Below are 24,072 nucleotides of genomic sequence, written 5' to 3' on the forward strand. Positions count from 1 at the left end.
GTTCTGGGCATCTTTGAAATACCTATACAAACTTGTTCCTACATAGTAACTTGCACCTTTGAATGAGAATGTGCTTGCTTACAGCAACGTGCTATATGTTCTGAATGCCCGAATTGGGAATCTGTGTCAAAACTTTGTTAGGAATTATGTGATCCTTACTAGCTGGAAGTAAGGGAGATGGGGCATGAAGTTATTTCTAGGAGTTGGACACATACCAAGTTTAGCTCAGTTCTGGGCATCTTTGAAATACCTATACAAACTTGTTCCTACATAGTAACTTGCAATTTTCAATGAGAATCTTCTTGCTTGCAGCAACGTGCTATATGTTCTGAATGCCCGAATTGGGAATCTGTGTCAAAACTTTGTTAGGAATTATGTCATCCTTACTAGCTGGAAGTAAGGGAGATGGGGCATGAAGTTATTTCTAGGAGATGGACACATACCAAGTTTAGCTCAGTTCTGGGCATCTTTGAAATACCTATACAAACTTGTTCCTACATAGTAACTTGCATCTTTGAATGAGAATGTGCTTGCTTACAGCAACGTGGTATATGTTCTGAATGCCCGAATTGGGAATCTGTGTCAAAACTTTGTTAGGAATTATGTGATCCTTACTAGCTGGAAGTAAGGGAGATGGGGCATGAAGTTATTTCTAGGAGTTGGACACATACCAAGTTTAGCTCAGTTCTGGGCATCTTTGAAATACCTATACAAACTTGTTCCTACATAGTAACTTGCAACTTTGAATGAGAATGTGCTTGCTTACAGCAACGCGCTATATGTTCTGAATGCCCGAATTGGGAATCTGTGTCAAAACTTTGTTAGGAATTATGTGATCCTTACTAGCTGGAAGTAAGGGAGATGGGGCATGAAGTTATTTCTAGGAGTTGGACACATACCAAGTTTAGCTCAGTTCTGGGCATCTTTGAAATACCTATACAAACTTGTTCCTACATAGTAACTTGCAACTTTGAATGAGAATGTGCTTGCTTACAGCAACGCGCTATATGTTCTGAATGCCCGAATTGGGAATCTGTGTCAAAACTTTGTTAGGAATTATGTCATCCTTACTAGCTGGAAGTAAGGGAGATGGGGCATGAAATTATTTCTAGGAGTTGGACACATACCAAGTTTAGCTCAGTTCTGGGCATCTTTGAAATACCTATACAAACTTGTTCCTACATAGTAACTTGCATCTTTGAATGAGAATCTGCTTGCTTACAGCAACGTGCTATATGTTCTGAATGCCCGAATTGGGAATCTGTGTCAAAACTTTGTTAGGAATTATGTCATCCTTACTAGCTGGAAGTAAGGGAGATGGGGCATGAAGTTATTTCTAGGAGTTGGACACATACCAAGTTTAGCTCAGTTCTGGGCATCTTTGAAATACCTATACAAACTTGTTCCTACATAGTAACTTGCAACTTTGAATGAGAATGTGCTTGCTTACAGCAACGTGCTATATGTTCTGAATGCCCGAATTGGGAATCTGTGTCAAAACTTTGTTAGGAATTATGTGATCCTTACTAGCTGGAAGTAAGGGAGATGGGGCATGAAGTTATTTCTAGCAGTTGGACACATACCAAGTTTAGCTCAGTTCTGGGCATCTTTGAAATACCTATACAAACTTGTTCCTACATAGTAACTTGCAACTTTGAATGAGAATCTGCTTGCTTGCAGCAACGTGCTATATGTTCTGAATGCCCGAATTGGGAATCTGTGTCAAAACTTTGTTAGGAATTATGTGATCCTTACTAGCTGGAAGTAAGGGAGATGGGGCATGAAGTTATTTCTAGGAGTTGGACACATACCAAGTTTAGCTCAGTTCTGGGCATCTTTGAAATACCTATACAAACTTGTTCCTACATAGTAACTTGCATCTTTGAATGAGAATCTGCTTGCTTACAGCAACGTGCTATATGTTCTGAATGCCCGAATTGGGAATCTGTGTCAAAACTTTGTTAGGAATTATGTGATCCTTACTAGCTGGAAGTAAGGGAGATGGGGCATGAAGTTATTTCTAGGAGTTGGACACATACCAAGTTTAGCTCAGTTCTGGGCATCTTTGAAATACCTATACAAACTTGTTCCTACAGAGTAACTTGCAACTTTGAATGAGAATGTGCTTGCTTACAGCAACGCGCTATATGTTCTGAATGCCCGAATTGGGAATCTGTGTCAAATCTTTGTTAGGAATTATGTGATCCTTACTAGCTGGAAGTAAGGGAGATGGGGCATGAAGTTATTTCTAGGAGTTGGACACATACCAAGTTTAGCTCAGTTCTGGGCATCTTTGAAATACCTATACAAACTTGTTCCTACATAGTAACTTGCAACTTTGAATGAGAATCTGCTTGCTTACAGCAACGTGCTATATGTTCTGAATGCCCGAATTGGGAATCTGTGTCAAAACTTTGTTAGGAATTATGTGATCCTTACTAGCTGGAAGTAAGGGAGATGGGGCATGAAGTTATTTCTAGGAGTTGGACACATACCAAGTTTAGCTCAGTTCTGGGCATCTTTGAAATACCTATACAAACTTGTTCCTACAGAGTAACTTCCATCTTTGAATGAGAATGTGCTTGCTTACAGCAACGTGCTATATGTTCTGAATGCCCGAATTGGGAATCTGTGTCAAAACTTTGTTAGGAATTATGTGATCCTTACTAGCTGGAAGTAAGGGAGATGGGGCATGAAGTTATTTCTAGGAGTTGGACACATACCAAGTTTAGCTCAGTTCTGGGCATCTTTGAAATACCTATACAAACTTGTTCCTACATAGTAACTTGCATCTTTGAATGAGAATCTGCTTGCTTACAGCAACGTGCTATATGTTCTGAATGCCCGAATTGGGAATCTGTGTCAAAACTTTGTTAGGAATTATGTGATCCTTACTAGCTGGAAGTAAGGGAGATGGGGCATGAAGTTATTTCTAGGAGTTGGACACATACAAAGTTTAGCTCAGTTCCGGGCATCTTTGAAATACCTATACAAACTTGTTCCTACATAGTAACTTGCAACTTTGAATGAGAATGTGCTTGCTTACAGCAACGTGCTATATGTTCTGAATGCCCGAATTGGGAACCTGTGTCAAAACTTTGTTAGGAATTATGTGATCCTTACTAGCTGGAAGTAAGGGAGATGGGGCATGAAGTTATTTCTAGGAGTTGGACACATACCAAGTTTAGCTCAGTTCCGGGCATCTTTGAAATACCTATACAAACTTGTTCCTACATAGTAACTTGCATCTTTGAATGAGATTCTGCTTGCTTACAGCAACTTGCTATATGTTCTGAATGCCCGAATTGGGAATCTGTGTCAAAACTTTTTTAGGAATTATGTGATCCTTACTAGCTGGAAGTAAGGGAGATGGGGCATGAAGTTATTTCTAGGAGTTGGACACATACCAAGTTTAGCTCAGTTCTGGGCATCTTTGAAATACCTATACAAACTTGTTCCTACATAGTAACTTGCAACTTTGAATGAGAATGTGCTTGCTTACAGCAACGCGCTATATGTTCTGAATGCCCGAATTGGGAATCTGTGTCAAAACTTTGTTAGGAATTATGTGATCCTTACTAGCTGGAAGTAAGGGAGATGGGGCATGAAGTTATTTCTAGGAGTTGGACACATACCAAGTTTAGCTCAGTTCTGGGCATCTTTGAAATACCTATACAAACTTGTTCCTACATAGTAACTTGCAACTTTGAATGAGAATGTGCTTGCTTACAGCAACGTGCTATATGTTCTGAATGCCCGAATTGGGAATCTGTGTCAAAACTTTGTTAGGAATTATGTGATCCTTACTAGCTGGAAGTAAGGGAGATGGGGCATGAAGTTATTTCTAGGAGTTGGACACATACCAAGTTTAGCTCAGTTCTGGGCATCTTTGAAATACCTATACAAACTTGTTCCTACATAGTAACTTGCAACTTTGAATGAGAATGTGCTTGCTTACAGCAACGCGCTATATGTTCTGAATGCCCGAATTGGGAATCTGTGTCAAAACTTTGTTAGGAATTATGTGATCCTTACTAGCTGGAAGTAAGGGAGATGGGGCATGAAGTTATTTCTAGGAGTTGGACACATACCAAGTTTAGCTCAGTTCTGGGCATCTTTGAAATACCTATACAAACTTGTTCCTACATAGTAACTTGCAATTTTGAATGAGAATGTGCTTGCTTACAGCAACGCGCTATATGTTCTGAATGCCCGAATTGGGAATCTGTGTCAAAACTTTGTTAGGAATTATGTGATCCTTACTAGCTGGAAGTAAGGGAGATGGGGCATGAAATTATTTCTAGGAGTTGGACACATACCAAGTTTAGCTCAGTTCTGGGCATCTTTGAAATACCTATACAAACTTGTTCCTACATAGTAACTTGCATCTTTGAATGAGAATCTGCTTGCTTACAGCAACGTGCTATATGTTCTGAATGCCCGAATTGGGAATCTGTGTCAAAACTTTGTTAGGAATTATGTCATCCTTACTAGCTGGAAGTAAGGGAGATGGGGCATGAAGTTATTTCTAGGAGTTGGACACATACCAAGTTTAGCTCAGTTCTGGGTATCTTTGAAATACCTATACAAACTTGTTCCTACATAGTAACTTGCAACTTTGAATGAGAATGTGCTTGCTTACAGCAACGTGCTATATGTTCTGAATGCCCGAATTGGGAATCTGTGTCAAAACTTTGTTAGGAATTATGTGATCCTTACTAGCTGGAAGTAAGGGAGATGGGGCATGAAGTTATTTCTAGGAGTTGGACACATACCAAGTTTAGCTCAGTTCTGGGCATCTTTGAAATACCTATACAAACTTGTTCCTACATAGTAACTTCCAACTTTGAATGAGAATCTGCTTGCTTACAGCAACGCGCTATATGTTCTGAATGCCCGAATTGGGAATCTGTGTCAAAACTTTGTTAGGAATTATGTGATCCTTACTAGCTGGAAGTAAGGGAGATGGGGCATGAAGTTATTTCTAGGAGTTGGACACATACCAAGTTTAGCTCAGTTCTGGGCATCTTTGAAATACCTATACAAACTTGTTCCTACATAGTAACTTGCATCTTTGAATGAGAATGTGCTTGCTTACAGCAACGCGCTATATGTTCTGAATGCCCGAATTGGGAATCTGTGTCAAAACTTTGTTAGGAATTATGTGATCCTTACTAGCTGGAAGTAAGGGAGATGGGGCATGAAGTTATTTCTAGGAGTTGGACACATACCAAGTTTAGCTCAGTTCTGGGCATCTTTGAAATACCTATACAAACTTGTTCCTACATAGTAACTTGCAACTTTGAATGAGAATGTGCTTGCTTACAGCAACGCGCTATATGTTCTGAATGCCCGAATTGGGAATCTGTGTCAAAACTTTGTTAGGAATTATGTGATCCTTACTAGCTGGAAGTAAGGGAGATGGGGCATGAAATTATTTCTAGGAGTTGGACACATACCAAGTTTAGCTCAGTTCTGGGCATCTTTGAAATACCTATACAAACTTGTTCCTACATAGTAACTTGCAACTTTGAATGAGAATGTGCTTGCTTACAGCAACGCGCTATATGTTCTGAATGCCCGAATTGGGAATCTGTGTCAAAACTTTGTTAGGAATTATGTCATCCTTACTAGCTGGAAGTAAGGGAGATGGGGCATGAAATTATTTCTAGGAGTTGGACACATACCAAGTTTAGCTCAGTTCTGGGCATCTTTGAAATACCTATACAAACTTGTTCCTACATAGTAACTTGCATCTTTGAATGAGAATCTGCTTGCTTACAGCAACGTGCTATATGTTCTGAATGCCCGAATTGGGAATGTGTGTCAAAACTTTGTTAGGAATTATGTGATCCTTACTAGCTGGAAGTAAGGGAGATGGGGCATGAAGTTATTTCTAGGAGTTGGACACATACCAAGTTTAGCTCAGTTCTGGGCATCTTTGAAATACCTATACAAACTTGTTCCTACATAGTAACTTGCAACTTTGAATGAGAATGTGCTTGCTTACAGCAACGTGCTATATGTTCTGAATGCCCGAATTGGGAATCTGTGTCAAAACTTTGTTAGGAATTATGTGATCCTTACTAGCTGGAAGTAAGGGAGATGGGGCATGAAGTTATTTCTAGGAGTTGGACACATACCAAGTTTAGCTCAGTTCTGGGCATCTTTGAAATACCTATACAAACTTGTTCCTACATAGTAACTTGCAACTTTGAATGAGAATCTGCTTGCTTGCAGCAACGTGCTATATGTTCTGAATGCCCGAATTGGGAATCTGTGTCAAAACTTTGTTAGGAATTATGTGATCCTTACTAGCTGGAAGTAAGGGAGATGGGGCATGAAGTTATTTCTAGGAGTTGGACACATACCAAGTTTAGCTCAGTTCTGGGCATCTTTGAAATACCTATACAAACTTGTTCCTACATAGTAACTTGCATCTTTGAATGAGAATCTGCTTGCTTACAGCAACGTGCTATATGTTCTGAATGCCCGAATTGGGAATCTGTGTCAAAACTTTGTTAGGAATTATGTGATCCTTACTAGCTGGAAGTAAGGGAGAAGGGGCATGAAGTTATTTCTAGGAGTTGGACACATACCAAGTTTAGCTCAGTTCTGGGCATCTTTGAAATACCTATACAAACTTGTTCCTACAGAGTAACTTGCAACTTTGAATGAGAATGTGCTTGCTTACAGCAACGCGCTATATGTTCTGAATGCCCGAATTGGGAATCTGTGTCAAATCTTTGTTAGGAATTATGTGATCCTTACTAGCTGGAAGTAAGGGAGATGGGGCATGAAGTTATTTCTAGGAGTTGGACACATACCAAGTTTAGCTCAGTTCTGGGCATCTTTGAAATACCTATACAAACTTGTTCCTACATAGTAACTTGCAACTTTGAATGAGAATCTGCTTGCTTACAGCAACGTGCTATATGTTCTGAATGCCCGAATTGGGAATCTGTGTCAAAACTTTGTTAGGAGTTATGTGATCCTTACTAGCTGGAAGTAAGGGAGATGGGGCATGAAGTTATTTCTAGGAGTTGGACACATACCAAGTTTAGCTCAGTTCTGGGCATCTTTGAAATACCTATACAAACTTGTTCCTACAGAGTAACTTCCATCTTTGAATGAGAATGTGCTTGCTTACAGCAACGTGCTATATGTTCTGAATGCCCGAATTGGGAATCTGTGTCAAAACTTTGTTAGGAATTATGTGATCCTTACTAGCTGGAAGTAAGGGAGATGGGGCATGAAGTTATTTCTAGGAGTTGGACACATACCAAGTTTAGCTCAGTTCTGGGCATCTTTGAAATACCTATACAAACTTGTTCCTACATAGTAACTTGCAACTTTGAATGAGAATGTGCTTGCTTACAGCAACGTGCTATATGTTCTGAATGCCCGAATTGGGAATCTGTGTCAAAACTTTGTTAGGAATTATGTGATCCTTACTAGCTGGAAGTAAGGGAGATGGGGCATGAAGTTATTTCTAGGAGTTGGACACATACCAAGTTTAGCTCAGTTCTGGGCATCTTTGAAATACCTATACAAACTTGTTCCTACATAGTAACTTGCAACTTTGAATGAGAATGTGCTTGCTTACAGCAACGCGCTATATGTTCTGAATGCCCGAATTGGGAATCTGTGTCAAAACTTTGTTAGGAATTATGTGATCCTTACTAGCTGGAAGTAAGGGAGATGGGGCATGAAGTTATTTCTAGGAGTTGGACACATACCAAGTTTAGCTCAGTTCTGGGCATCTTTGAAATACCTATACAAACTTGTTCCTACATAGTAACTTGCAATTTTGAATGAGAATGTGCTTGCTTACAGCAACGCGCTATATGTTCTGAATGCCCGAATTGGGAATCTGTGTCAAAACTTTGTTAGGAATTATGTGATCCTTACTAGCTGGAAGTAAGGGAGATGGGGCATGAAATTATTTCTAGGAGTTGGACACATACCAAGTTTAGCTCAGTTCTGGGCATCTTTGAAATACCTATACAAACTTGTTCCTACATAGTAACTTGCATCTTTGAATGAGAATCTGCTTGCTTACAGCAACGTGCTATATGTTCTGAATGCCCGAATTGGGAATCTGTGTCAAAACTTTGTTAGGAATTATGTCATCCTTACTAGCTGGAAGTAAGGGAGATGGGGCATGAAGTTATTTCTAGGAGTTGGACACATACCAAGTTTAGCTCAGTTCTGGGTATCTTTGAAATACCTATACAAACTTGTTCCTACATAGTAACTTGCAACTTTGAATGAGAATGTGCTTGCTTACAGCAACGTGCTATATGTTCTGAATGCCCGAATTGGGAATCTGTGTCAAAACTTTGTTAGGAATTATGTGATCCTTACTAGCTGGAAGTAAGGGAGATGGGGCATGAAGTTATTTCTAGGAGTTGGACACATACCAAGTTTAGCTCAGTTCTGGGCATCTTTGAAATACCTATACAAACTTGTTCCTACATAGTAACTTGCAACTTTGAATGAGAATCTGCTTGCTTGCAGCAACGTGCTATATGTTCTGAATGCCCGAATTGGGAATCTGTGTCAAAACTTTGTTAGGAATTATGTGATCCTTACTAGCTGGAAGTAAGGGAGATGGGGCATGAAGTTATTTCTAGGAGTTGGACACATACCAAGTTTAGCTCAGTTCTGGGCATCTTTGAAATACCTATACAAACTTGTTCCTACATAGTAACTTGCATCTTTGAATGAGAATCTGCTTGCTTACAGCAACGTGCTATATGTTCTGAATGCCCGAATTGGGAATCTGTGTCAAAACTTTGTTAGGAATTATGTGATCCTTACTAGCTGGAAGTAAGGGAGATGGGGCATGAAGTTATTTCTAGGAGTTGGACACATACCAAGTTTAGCTCAGTTCTGGGCATCTTTGAAATACCTATACAAACTTGTTCCTACATAGTAACTTGCAACTTTGAATGAGAATGTGCTTGCTTACAGCAACGCGCTATATGTTCTGAATGCCCGAATTGGGAATCTGTGTCAAAACTTTGTTAGGAATTATGTGATCCTTACTAGCTGGAAGTAAGGGAGATGGGGCATGAAGTTATTTCTAGGAGTTGGACACATACCAAGTTTAGCTCAGTTCTGGGCATCTTTGAAATACCTATACAAACTTGTTCCTACATAGTAACTTGCAACTTTGAATGAGAATGTGCTTGCTTACAGCAACGCGCTATATGTTCTGAATGCCCGAATTGGGAATCTGTGTCAAAACTTTGTTAGGAATTATGTCATCCTTACTAGCTGGAAGTAAGGGAGATGGGGCATGAAATTATTTCTAGGAGTTGGACACATACCAAGTTTAGCTCAGTTCTGGGCATCTTTGAAATACCTATACAAACTTGTTCCTACATAGTAACTTGCATCTTTGAATGAGAATCTGCTTGCTTACAGCAACGTGCTATATGTTCTGAATGCCCGAATTGGGAATCTGTGTCAAAACTTTGTTAGGAATTATGTCATCCTTACTAGCTGGAAGTAAGGGAGATGGGGCATGAAGTTATTTCTAGGAGTTGGACACATACCAAGTTTAGCTCAGTTCTGGGCATCTTTGAAATACCTATACAAACTTGTTCCTACATAGTAACTTGCAACTTTGAATGAGAATGTGCTTGCTTACAGCAACGTGCTATATGTTCTGAATGCCCGAATTGGGAATCTGTGTCAAAACTTTGTTAGGAATTATGTGATCCTTACTAGCTGGAAGTAAGGGAGATGGGGCATGAAGTTATTTCTAGGAGTTGGACACATACCAAGTTTAGCTCAGTTCTGGGCATCTTTGAAATACCTATACAAACTTGTTCCTACATAGTAACTTGCAACTTTGAATGAGAATCTGCTTGCTTGCAGCAACGTGCTATAGGTTCTGAATGCCCGAATTGGGAATCTGTGTCAAAACTTTGTTAGGAATTATGTGATCCTTACTAGCTGGAAGTAAGGGAGATGGGGCATGAAGTTATTTCTAGGAGTTGGACACATACCAAGTTTAGCTCAGTTCTGGGCATCTTTGAAATACCTATACAAACTTGTTCCTACATAGTAACTTGCATCTTTGAATGAGAATCTGCTTGCTTACAGCAACGTGCTATATGTTCTGAATGCCCGAATTGGGAATCTGTGTCAAAACTTTGTTAGGAATTATGTCATCCTTACTAGCTGGAAGTAAGGGAGATGGGGCATGAAGTTATTTCTAGGAGTTGGACACATACCAAGTTTAGCTCAGTTCTGGGCATCTTTGAAATACCTATACAAACTTGTTCCTACAGAGTAACTTGCAACTTTGAATGAGAATGTGCTTGCTTACAGCAACGCGCTATATGTTCTGAATGCCCGAATTGGGAATCTGTGTCAAATCTTTGTTAGGAATTATGTGATCCTTACTAGCTGGAAGTAAGGGAGATGGGGCATGAAGTTATTTCTAGGAGTTGGACACATACCAAGTTTAGCTCAGTTCTGGGCATCTTTGAAATACCTATACAAACTTTTTCCTACATAGTAACTTGCAACTTTGAATGAGAATCTGCTTGCTTACAGCAACGTGCTATATGTTCTGAATGCCCGAATTGGGAATCTGTGTCAAAACTTTGTTAGGAATTATGTGATCCTTACTAGCTGGAAGTAAGGGAGATGGGGCATGAAGTTATTTCTAGGAGTTGGACACATACCAAGTTTAGCTCAGTTCTGGGCATCTTTGAAATACCTATACAAACTTGTTCCTACAGAGTAACTTCCATCTTTGAATGAGAATGTGCTTGCTTACAGCAACGTGCTATATGTTCTGAATGCCCGAATTGGGAATCTGTGTCAAAACTTTGTTAGGAATTATGTGATCCTTACTAGCTGGAAGTAAGGGAGATGGGGCATGAAGTTATTTCTAGGAGTTGGACACATACCAAGTTTAGCTCAGTTCTGGGCATCTTTGAAATACCTATACAAACTTGTTCCTACATAGTAACTTGCATCTTTGAATGAGAATCTGCTTGCTTACAGCAACGTGCTATATGTTCTGAATGCCCGAATTGGGAATCTGTGTCAAAACTTTGTTAGGAATTATGTGATCCTTACTAGCTGGAAGTAAGGGAGATGGGGCATGAAGTTATTTCTAGGAGTTGGACACATACAAAGTTTAGCTCAGTTCCGGGCATCTTTCAAATACCTATACAAACTTGTTCCTACATAGTAACTTGCAACTTTGAATGAGAATGTGCTTGCTTACAGCAACGTGCTATATGTTCTGAATGCCCGAATTGGGAACCTGTGTCAAAACTTTGTTAGGAATTATGTGATCCTTACTAGCTGGAAGTAAGGGAGATGGGGCATGAAGTTATTTCTAGGAGTTGGACACATACCAAGTTTAGCTCAGTTCCGGGCATCTTTGAAATACCTATACAAACTTGTTCCTACATAGTAACTTGCATCTTTGAATGAGAATCTGCTTGCTTACAGCAACTTGCTATATGTTCTGAATGCCCGAATTGGGAATCTGTGTCAAAACTTTTTTAGGAATTATGTGATCCTTACTAGCTGGAAGTAAGGGAGATGGGGCATGAAGTTATTTCTAGGAGTTGGACACATACCAAGTTTAGCTCAGTTCTGGGCATCTTTGAAATACCTATACAAACTTGTTCCTACATAGTAACTTGCAACTTTGAATGAGAATGTGCTTGCTTACAGCAACGCGCTATATGTTCTGAATGCCCGAATTGGGAATCTGTGTCAAAACTTTGTTAGGAATTATGTGATCCTTACTAGCTGGAAGTAAGGGAGATGGGGCATGAAGTTATTTCTAGGAGTTGGACACATACCAAGTTTAGCTCAGTTCTGGGCATCTTTGAAATACCTATACAAACTTGTTCCTACATAGTAACTTGCAACTTTGAATGAGAATCTGCTTGCTTACAGCAACGTGCTATATGTTCTGAATGCCCGAATTGGGAATCTGTGTCAAAACTTTGTTAGGAATTATGTGATCCTTACTAGCTGGAAGTAAGGGAGATGGGGCATGAAGTTATTTCTAGGAGTTGGACACATACCAAGTTTAGCTCAGTTCTGGGCATCTTTGAAATACCTATACAAACTTGTTCCTACATAGTAACTTGCAACTTTGAATGAGAATGTGCTTGCTTACAGCAACGCGCTATATGTTCTGAATGCCCGAATTGGGAATCTGTGTCAAAACTTTGTTAGGAATTATGTGATCCTTACTAGCTGGAAGTAAGGGAGATGGGGCATGAAGTTATTTCTAGGAGTTGGACACATACCAAGTTTAGCTCAGTTCTGGGCATCTTTGAAATACCTATACAAACTTGTTCCTACATAGTAACTTGCAATTTTGAATGAGAATGTGCTTGCTTACAGCAACGCGCTATATGTTCTGAATGCCCGAATTGGGAATCTGTTTCAAAACTTTGTTAGGAATTATGTGATCCTTACTAGCTGGAAGTAAGGGAGATGGGGCATGAAATTATTTCTAGGAGTTGGACACATACCAAGTTTAGCTCAGTTCTGGGCATCTTTGAAATACCTATACAAACTTGTTCCTACATAGTAACTTGCATCTTTGAATGAGAATCTGCTTGCTTACAGCAACGTGCTATATGTTCTGAATGCCCGAATTGGGAATCTGTGTCAAAACTTTGTTAGGAATTATGTCATCCTTACTAGCTGGAAGTAAGGGAGATGGGGCATGAAGTTATTTCTAGGAGTTGGACACATACCAAGTTTAGCTCAGTTCTGGGTATCTTTGAAATACCTATACAAACTTGTTCCTACATAGTAACTTGCAACTTTGAATGAGAATGTGCTTGCTTACAGCAACGTGCTATATGTTCTGAATGCCCGAATTGGGAATCTGTGTCAAAACTTTGTTAGGAATTATGTGATCCTTACTAGCTGGAAGTAAGGGAGATGGGGCATGAAGTTATTTCTAGGAGTTGGACACATACCAAGTTTAGCTCAGTTCTGGGCATCTTTGAAATACCTATACAAACTTGTTCCTACATAGTAACTTGCAACTTTGAATGAGAATCTGCTTGCTTACAGCAACGCGCTATATGTTCTGAATGCCCGAATTGGGAATCTGTGTCAAAACTTTGTTAGGAATTATGTGATCCTTACTAGCTGGAAGTAAGGGAGATGGGGCATGAAGTTATTTCTAGGAGTTGGACACATACCAAGTTTAGCTCAGTTCTGGGCATCTTTGAAATACCTATACAAACTTGTTCCTACATAGTAACTTGCATCTTTGAATGAGAATGTGCTTGCTTACAGCAACGCGCTATATGTTCTGAATGCCCGAATTGGGAATCTGTGTCAAAACTTTGTTAGGAATTATGTGATCCTTACTAGCTGGAAGTAAGGGAGATGGGGCATGAAGTTATTTCTAGGAGTTGGACACATACCAAGTTTAGCTCAGTTCTGGGCATCTTTGAAATACCTATACAAACTTGTTCCTACATAGTAACTTGCAACTTTGAATGAGAATGTGCTTGCTTACAGCAACGCGCTATATGTTCTGAATGCCCGAATTGGGAATCTGTGTCAAAACTTTGTTAGGAATTATGTGATCCTTACTAGCTGGAAGTAAGGGAGATGGGGCATGAAATTATTTCTAGGAGTTGGACACATACCAAGTTTAGCTCAGTTCTGGGCATCTTTGAAATACCTATACAAACTTGTTCCTACATAGTAACTTGCATCTTTGAATGAGAATCTGCTTGCTTACAGCAACGTGCTATATGTTCTGAATGCCCGAATTGGGAATCTGTGTCAAAACTTTGTTAGGAATTATGTGATCCTTACTAGCTGGAAGTAAGGGAGATGGGGCATGAAGTTATTTCTAGGAGTTGGACACATACAAAGTTTAGCTCAGTTCTGGGCATCTTTGAAATACCTATACAAACTTGTTCCTACATAGTAACTTGCAACTTTGAATGAGAATGTGCTTGCTTACAGCAACGTGCTATATGTTCTGAATGCCCGAATTGGGAACCTGTGTCAAAACTTTGTTAGGAATTATGTGATCCTTACTAGCTGGAAGTAAGGGAGATGGGGCATGAAGTTATTTCTAGGAGTTGGACACATACCAAGTTTAGCTCAGTTCCGGGCATCTTTGAAATACCTATACAAACTTGTTCCTACATAGTAACTTGCATCTTTGAATGAGAATCTGCTTGCTTACAGCAACTTGCTATATGTTCTGAATGCCCGAATTGGGAATCTGTGTCAAAACTTTTTTAGGAATTATGTGATCCTTACTAGCTGGAAGTAAGGGAGATGGGGCATGAAGTTATTTCTAGGAGTTGGACACCTACCAAGTTTAGCTCAGTTCTGGGCATCTTTGAAATACCTATACAAACTTGTTCCTACATAGTAACTTGCAACTTTGAATGAGAATGTGCTTGCTTACAGCAACGCGCTATATGTTCTGAATGCCCGAATTGGGAATCTGTGTCAAAACTTTGTTAGGAATTATGTGATCCTTACTAGCTGGAAGTAAGGGAGATGGGGCATGAAGTTATTTCTAGGAGTTGGACACATACCAAGTTTAGCTCAGTTCTGGGCATCTTTGAAATACCTATACAAACTTGTTCCTACATAGTAACTTGCAACTTTGAATGAGAATGTGCTTGCTTACAGCAACGTGCTATATGTTCTGAATGCCCGAATTGGGAATCTGTGTCAAAACTTTGTTAGGAATTATGTGATCCTTACTAGCTGGAAGTAAGGGAGATGGGGCATGAAGTTATTTCTAGGAGTTGGACACATACCAAGTTTAGCTCAGTTCTGGGCATCTTTGAAATACCTATACAAACTTGTTCCTACATAGTAACTTGCAACTTTGAATGAGAATGTGCTTGCTTACAGCAACGCGCTATATGTTCTGAATGCCCGAATTGGGAATCTGTGTCAAAACTTTGTTAGGAATTATGTGATCCTTACTAGCTGGAAGTAAGGGAGATGGGGCATGAAGTTATTTCTAGGAGTTGGACACATACCAAGTTTAGCTCAGTTCTGGGCATCTTTGAAATACCTATACAAACTTGTTCCTACATAGTAACTTGCAATTTTGAATGAGAATGTGCTTGCTTACAGCAACGCGCTATATGTTCTGAATGCCCGAATTGGGAATCTGTGTCAAAACTTTGTTAGGAATTATGTGATCCTTACTAGCTGGAAGTAAGGGAGATGGGGCATGAAATTATTTCTAGGAGTTGGACACATACCAAGTTTAGCTCAGTTCTGGGCATCTTTGAAATACCTATACAAACTTGTTCCTACATAGTAACTTGCATCTTTGAATGAGAATCTGCTTGCTTACAGCAACGTGCTATATGTTCTGAATGCCCGAATTGGGAATCTGTGTCAAAACTTTGTTAGGAATTATGTCATCCTTACTAGCTGGAAGTAAGGGAGATGGGGCATGAAGTTATTTCTAGGAGTTGGACACATACCAAGTTTAGCTCAGTTCTGGGTATCTTTGAAATACCTATACAAACTTGTTCCTACATAGTAACTTGCAACTTTGAATGAGAATGTGCTTGCTTACAGCAACGTGCTATATGTTCTGAATGCCCGAATTGGGAATCTGTGTCAAAACTTTGTTAGGAATTATGTGATCCTTACTAGCTGGAAGTAAGGGAGATGGGGCATGAAGTTATTTCTAGGAGTTGGACACATACCAAGTTTAGCTCAGTTCTGGGCATCTTTGAAATACCTATACAAACTTGTTCCTACATAGTAACTTGCAACTTTGAATGAGAATCTGCTTGCTTGCCGCAACGTGCTATATGTTCTGAATGCCCGAATTGGGAATCTGTGTCAAAACTTTGTTAGGAATTATGTGATCCTTACTAGCTGGAAGTAAGGGAGATGGGGCATGAAGTTATTTCTAGGAGTTGGACACATACCAAGTTTAGCTCAGTTCTGGGCATCTTTGAAATACCTATACAAACTTGTTCCTACATAGTAACTTGCATCTTTGAATGAGAATCTGCTTGCTTACAGCAACGTGCTATATGTTCTGAATGCCCGAATTGGGAATCTGTGTCAAAACTTTGTTAGGAATTATGTGATCCTTACTAGCTGGAAGTAAGGGAGATGGGGCATGAAGTTATTTCTAGGAGTTGGACACATACCAAGTTTAGCTCAGTTCTGGGCATCTTTGAAATACCTATACAAACTTGTTCCTACATAGTAACTTGCAACTTTGAATGAGAATGTGCTTGCTTACAGCAACGCGCTATATGTTCTGAATGCCCGAATTGGGAATCTGTGTCAAAACTTTGTTAGGAATTATGTGATCCTTACTAGCTGGAAGTAAGGGAGATGGGGCATGAAGTTATTTCTAGGAGTTGGACACATACCAAGTTTAGCTCAGTTCTGGGCATCTTTGAAATACCTATACAAACTTGTTCCTACATAGTAACTTGCAACTTTGAATGAGAATCTGCTTGCTTACAGCAACGTGCTATATGTTCTGAATGCCCGAATTGGGAATCTGTGTCAAAACTTTGTTAGGAATTATGTGATCCTTACTAGCTGGAAGTAAGGGAGATGGGGCATGAAGTTATTTCTAGGAGTTGGACACATACCAAGTTTAGCTCAGTTCTGGGCATCTTTGAAATACCTATACAAACTTGTTCCTACATAGTAACTTGCAACTTTGAAAGACAATGTGCCTGCTTACAGCAACGTGCTATATGTTCTGAATGCCCGAATTGGGAATCTGTGTCAAAACTTTGTTAGGAATTATGTGATCCTTACTAGCTGGAAGTAAGGGAGATGGGGCATGAAGTTATTTCTAGGAGTTGGACACATACCAAGTTTAGCTCAGTTCTGGGCATCTTTGAAATACCTATACAAACTTGTTCCTACATAGTAACTTGCATCTTTGAATGAGAATCTGCTTGCTTACAGCAACGTGCTATATGTTCTGAATGCCCGAATTGGGAATCTGTGTCAAAACTTTGTTAGGAATTATGTGATCCTTACTAGCTGGAAGTAAGGGAGATGGGGCATGAAGTTATTTCTAGGAGTTGGACACATACCAAGTTTAGCTCAGTTCTGGGCATCTTTGAAATACCTATACAAACTTGTTCCTACATAGTAACTTGCAACTTTGAATGAGAATGTGCTTGCTTACAGCAACGTGCTATATGTTCTGAATGCCCGAATTGGGAATCTGTGTCAAAACTTTGTTAGGAATTATGTGATCCTTACTAGCTGGAAGTAAGGGAGATGGGGCATGAAGTTATTTCTAGGAGTTGGACACATACCAAGTTTAGCTCAGTTCCGGGCATCTTTGAAATACCTATACAAACTTGTTCCTACATAGTAACTTGCATCTTTGAATGAGAATCTGCTTGCTTACAGCAACTTGCTATATGTTCTGAATGCCCGAATTGGGAATCTGTGTCAAAACTTTTTTAGGAATTATGTGATCCTTACTAGCTGGAAGTAAGGGAGATGGGGCATGAAGTTATTTCTAGGAGTTGGACACATACCAAGTTTAGCTCAGTTCTGGGCATCTTTGAAATACCTATACAAACTTGTTCCTACATAGTAACTTGCAACTTTGAATGAGAATGTGCTTGCGTACAGCAACGTGCTATATGTTCTGAATGCCCGAATTGGGAATCTGTGTCAAAACTTTGTTAGGAATTATGTGATCCTTACTAGCTGGAAGTAAGGGAGATGGGGCATGAAGTTATTTCTTGGAGTTGGAGCCATACCAAGTTTAGCTCAGTTCTGGGCATCTTTGAAATACCTATACAAACTTGTTCCTACATAGTAACTTGCAACTTTGAATGAGAATGTGCTTGCTTGCAGCAACGTGCTATATGTTCTGAATGCCCGAATTGGGAATCTGTGTCAAAACTTTGTTAGGAATTATGTGATCCTTACTAGCTGGAAGTAAGGGAGATGGGGCATGAAGTTATTTCTAGGAGTTGGACACATACCAAGTTTAGCTCAGTTCTGGGCATCTTTGAAATACCTATACAATCTTGTTCCTACATAGTAACTTGCATCTTTGAATGAGAATCTGCTTGCCTACAGCAACGTGCTATATGTTCTGAATGCCCGAATTGGGAATCTGTGTCAAAACTTTGTTAGGAATTATGTGATCCTTACTAGCTGGAAGTAAGGGAGATGGGGCATGAAGTTATTTCTAGGAGTTGGACACATACCAAGTTTAGCTCAGTTCTGGGCATCTTTGAAATACCTATACAAACTTGTTCCTACATAGTAACTTGCAACTTTGAATGAGAATGTGCTTGCCTACAGCAACGTGCGATATGTTCTGAATGCCCGAATTGGGAATCTGTGTCAAAACTTTGTTAGGAATTATGTGATCCTTACTAGCTGGAAGTAAGGGAGATGGGGCATGAAGTTATTTCTAGGAGTTGGACACATACCAAGTTTAGCTCAGTTCTGGGCGTCTTTGAAATACCTATACAAACTTGTTCCTACATAGTAACTTGCAATTTTGATTGAGAATGTGCTTGCTTACAGCAACGTGGTATATGTTCTGAATGCCCGAATTGGGAATCTGTGTCAAAACTTTGTTAGGAATTATGTGATCCTTACTAGCTGGAAGTAAGGGAGATGGGGCATGAAGTTATTTCTAGGAGTTGGACACATACCAAGTTTAGCTCAGTTCTGGGCATCTTTGAAATACCTATACAAACTTGTTCCTACATAGTAACTTGCAACTTTGAATGAAAATGTGCTTGCTTACATCAACGTGCTATATGTTCTGAATGCCCGAATTGGGAATCTGTGTCAAAACTTTGTTAGGAATTATGTGATCCTTACTAGCTGGAAGTAAGGGAGATGGGGCATGAAGTTATTTCTTGGAGTTGGAGACATACCAAGTTTAGCTCAGTTCTGGGCATCTTTGAAATACCTATACAAACTTGTTCCTACATAGTAACTTGCATCTTTGAATGAGAATGTGCTTGCTTACAGCAACGTGCTATATGTTCTGAATGCCCGAATTGGGAATCTGTGTCAAAACTTTGTTAGGAATTATGTGATCCTTACCAGCTGGAAGTAAGGGAGATGGGGCATGAAGTTATTTCTAGGAGTTGGACACATACCAAGTTTAGCTCAGTTCTGGGCATCTTTGAAATACCTATACAAACTTGTTCCTACCTAGTAACTTGCATCTTTGAATGAGAATCTGCTTGCTTACAGCAACGTGATATATGTTCTGAATGCCCGAATTGGCAATCTGTGTCAAAACTTTGTTAGGAATTATGTGATCCTTACTAGCTGGAAGTAAGGGAGATGGGGCATGAAGTTATTTCTTGGAGTTGGAGCCATACCAAGTTTAGCTCAGTTCTGGGCATCTTTGAAATACCTATACAAACTTGTTCCTACATAGTAACTTGCAACTTTGAATGAGAATGTGCTTGCTTGCAGCAACGTGCTATATGTTCTGAATGCCCGATTTGGGAATCTGTGTCAAAACTTTGTTAGGAATTATGTGATCCTTACTAGCTGGAAGTAAGGGAGATGGGGCATGAAGTTATTTCTAGGAGTTGGAGCCATACCAAGTTTAGCTCAGTTCTGGGCATCTTTGAAATACCTATACAAACTTGTTCCTACATAGTAACTTGCATCTTTGAATGAGAATCTGCTTGCCTACAGCAACGTGCTATATGTTCTGAATGCCCGAATTGGGAATCTGTGTCAAAACTTTGTTAGGAATTATGTGATCCTTACTAGCTGGAAGTAAGGGAGATGGGGCATGAAGTTATTTCTTGGAGTTGGACACATACCAAGTTTAGCTCAGTTCTGGGCATCTTTGAAATACCTATACAAACTTGTTCCTAAATAGTAACTTGCATCTTTGAATGAGAATCTGCTTGCCTACAGCAACGTGCTATATGTTCTGAATGCCCGAATTGGGAATCTGTGTCAAAACTTTGTTAGGAATTATGTGATCCTTACTAGCTGGAAGTAAGGGAGATGGGGCATGAAGTTATTTCTAGGAGTTGGACACATACCAAGTTTAGCTCAGTTCTGGGCATCTTTGAAATACCTATACAAACTTGTTCCTACATAGTAACTTGCATCTTTGAATGAGAATCTGCTTGCTTAAAGCAACGTGCTATATGTTCTGAATGCCCGAATTGGGAATCTGTGTCAAAACTTTGTTAGGAATTATGTGATCCTTACTAGCTGAAAGTAAGGGAGATGGGGCATGAAGTTATTTCTAGGAGTTGGACACATACCAAGTTTAGCTCAGTTCTGGGCATCTTTGAAATACCTATACAAACTTGTTCCTACATAGTAACTTGCAACTTTGAATGAGAATGTGCTTGCTTACAGCAACGTGCTATATGTTCTGAATGCCCGAATTGGGAATCTGTGTCAAAACTTTGTTAGGAATTATGTGATCCGTACTAGCTGGAAGTAAGGGAGATGGGTCATGAAGTTATTTCTTGGAGTTGGACACATACCAAGTTTAGCTCAGTTCTGGGCATCTTTGAAATTCCTATACAAACTTGTTCCTACATAGTAACTTGCATCTTTGAATGAGAATGTGCTTGCTTACAGCAACGTGCTATATGTTCTGAATGCCCGAATTGGCAATCTGTGTCAAAACTTTGTTAGGAATTATGTGATCCTTACCAGCTGGAAGTAAGGGAGATGGGGCATGAAGTTATTTCTAGGAGTTGGACACATACCAAGTTTAGCTCAGTTCTGGGCATCTTTGAAATACCTATAAAAACTTGTTCCTACATAGTAACTTGCATCTTTGAATGAGAATCTGCTTGCTTACAGCAACGTGATATATGTTCTGAATGCCCGAATTGGCAATCTGTGTCAAAACTTTGTTAGGAATTATGTGATCCTTACTAGCTGGAAGTAAGGGAGATGGGGCATGAAGTTATTTCTAGGAGTTGGACACATACCAAGTTTAGCTCAGTTCTGGGCATCTTTGAAATACCTATACAAACTTGTTCCTACCTAGTAACTTGCAACTTTGAATGAAAATGTGCTTGCTTACAGCAACGTGCTATATGTTCTGAATGCCCGAATTGGGAATCTGTGTCAAAACTTTGTTAGGAATTATGTGATCCTTACTAGCTGGAAGTAAGGGAGATGGGGCATGAAGTTATTTCTAGGAGTTGGACACATACCAAGTTTAGCTCAGTTCTGGGCATCTTTGAAATACCTATACAAACTTGTTCCTACATAGTAACTTGCATCTTTGAATGAGAATCTGCATGCTTACAGCAACGTGCTATATGTTCTGAATGCCCGAATTGGGAATCTGTGTCAAAACTTTGTTAGGAATTATGTGATCCTTACCAGCTGGAAGTAAGGGAGATGGGGCATGAAGTTATTTCTAGGAGTTGGACACATACCAAGTTTAGCTCAGTTCTGGGCATCTTTGAAATACCTATACAAACTTGTTCCTACCTAGTAACTTGCATCTTTGAATGAGAATCTGCTTGCTTACAGCAACGTGCTATATGTTCTGAATGCCCGAATTGGGAATCTGTGTCAAAACTTTGTTAGGAATTATGTGATCCTTACTAGCTGGAAGTAAGGGAGATGGGGCATGAAGTTATTTCTAGGAGTTGGACACATACCAAGTTTAGCTCAGTTCTGGGCATCTTTGAAATACCTATACAAACTTGTTCCTACATAGTAACTTGCAACTTTGAATGAGAATCTGCTTGCTTACAGCAACGTGCTATATGTTCTGAATGCCCGAATTGGGAATCTGTGTCAAAACTTTGTTAGGAATTATGTGATCCTTACTAGCTGGAAGTAAGGGAGATGGGGCATGAAGTTATTTCTAGGAGTTGGACACATACCAAGTTTAGCTCAGTTCTGGGCATCTTTGAAATACCTATACAAACTTGTTCCTACATAGTAACTTGCAACTTTGAATGAGAATCTGCTTGCTTACAGCAACGTGCTATATGTTCTGAATGCCCGAATTGGGAATCTGTGTCAAAACTTTGTTAGGAATTATGTGATCCTTACTAGCTGGAAGTAAGGGAGATGGGGCATGAAGTTATTTCTAGGAGTTGGAGACATACCAAATTTAGCTCAGTTCTGGGCATCTTTGAAATACCTATACAAACTTGTTCCTACATAGTAACTTGCATCTTTGAATGAGAATCTGCTTGCTTACAGCAACGTGCTATATGTTCTGAATGCCCGAATTGGGAATCTGTGTCAAAACTTTGTTAGGAATTATGTGATCCTTACTAGCTGGAAGTAAGGGAGATGGGGCATGAAGTTATTTCTAGGAGTTGGACACATACCAAGTTTAGCTCAGTTCTGGGCATCTTTGAAATACCTATACAAACTTGTTCCTACATAGTAACTTGCAACTTTGAATGAGAATCTGCTTGCTTACAGCAACGTGCTATATGTTCTGAATGCCCGAATTGGGAATCTGTGTCAAAACTTTGTTAGGAATTATGTGATCCTTACTAGCTGGAAGTAAGGGAGATGGGGCATGAAGTTATTTCTAGGAGTTGGACACATACCAAGTTTAGCTCAGTTCTGGGCATCTTTGAAATACCTATACAAACTTGTTCCTACATAGTAACTTGCAACTTTGAAAGAAAATGTGCCTGCTTACAGCAACGTGCTATATGTTCTGAATGCCCGAATTGGGAATCTGTGTCAAAACTTTGTTAGGAATTATGTGATCCTTACTAGCTGGAAGTAAGGGAGATGGGGCATGAAGTTATTTCTAGGAGTTGGACACATACCAAGTTTAGCTCAGTTCTGGGCATCTTTGAAATACCTATACAAACTTGTTCCTACATAGTAACTTGCAACTTTGAATGAGAATGTGCCTGCTTACAGCAACGTGCTATATGTTCTGAATGCCCGAATTGGGAATCTGTGTCAAAACTTTGTTAGGAATTATGTGATCCTTACTAGCTGGAAGTAAGGGAGATGGGGCATGAAGTTATTTCTAGGAGTTGGACACATACCAAGTTTAGCTCAGTTCTGGGCATCTTTGAAATACCTATACAAACTTGTTCCTACATAGTAACTTGCAACTTTGAATGAGAATGTGCTTGCTTACAGCAACGTGCTATATGTTCTGAATGCCCGAATTGGGAATCTGTGTCAAAACTTTGTTAGGAATTATGTGATCCTTACTAGCTGGAAGTAAGGGAGATGGGTCATGAAGTTATTTCTTGGAGTTGGACACATACCAAGTTTAGCTCAGTTCTGGGCATCTTTGAAATTCCTATACAAACTTGTTCCTACCTAGTAACTTGCATCTTTGAATGAGAATGTGCTTGCTTACAGCAACGTGCTATATGTTCTGAATGCCCGAATTGGCAATCTGTGTCAAAACTTTGTTAGGAATTATGTGATCCTTACTAGCTGGAAGTAAGGGAGATGGGGCATGAAGTTATTTCTAGGAGTTGGACACATACCAAGTTTAGCTCAGTTCTGGGCATCTTTGAAATACCTATACAAACTTGTTCCTACATAGTAACTTGCATCTTTGAATCAGAATCTGCTTGCTTACAGCAACGTGATATATGTTCTGAATGCCCGAATTGGCAATCTGTGTCAAAACTTTGTTAGGAATTATGTGATCCTTACCAGCTGGAAGTAAGGGAGATGGGGCATGAAGTTATTTCTAGGAGTTGGACACACACCAAGTTTAGCTCAGTTCTGGGCATCTTTGAAATACCTATACAAACTTGTTCCTACCTAGTAACTTGCAACTTTGAATGAAAATGTGCTTGCTTACAGCAACGTGCTATATGTTCTGAATGCCCGAATTGGGAATCTGTGTCAAAACTTTGTTAGGAATTATGTCATCCTTACTAGCTGGAAGTAAGGGAGATGGGGCATGAAGTTATTTCTAGGAGTTGGACACATACCAAGTTTAGCTCAGTTCTGGGCATCTTTGAAATACCTATACAAACTTGTTCCTACATAGTAACTTGCAACTTTGAATGAGAATCTGCTTGCTTACAGCAACGTGCTATATGTTCTGAATGCCCGAATTGGGAATCTGTGTCAAAA

The sequence above is a fragment of the Diceros bicornis genome, chromosome 22 (genome assembly GCF_020826845.1).
Source record: "Diceros bicornis minor isolate mBicDic1 chromosome 22, mDicBic1.mat.cur, whole genome shotgun sequence".
In the NCBI taxonomy this organism is placed as follows: domain Eukaryota; kingdom Metazoa; phylum Chordata; class Mammalia; order Perissodactyla; family Rhinocerotidae; genus Diceros; species Diceros bicornis.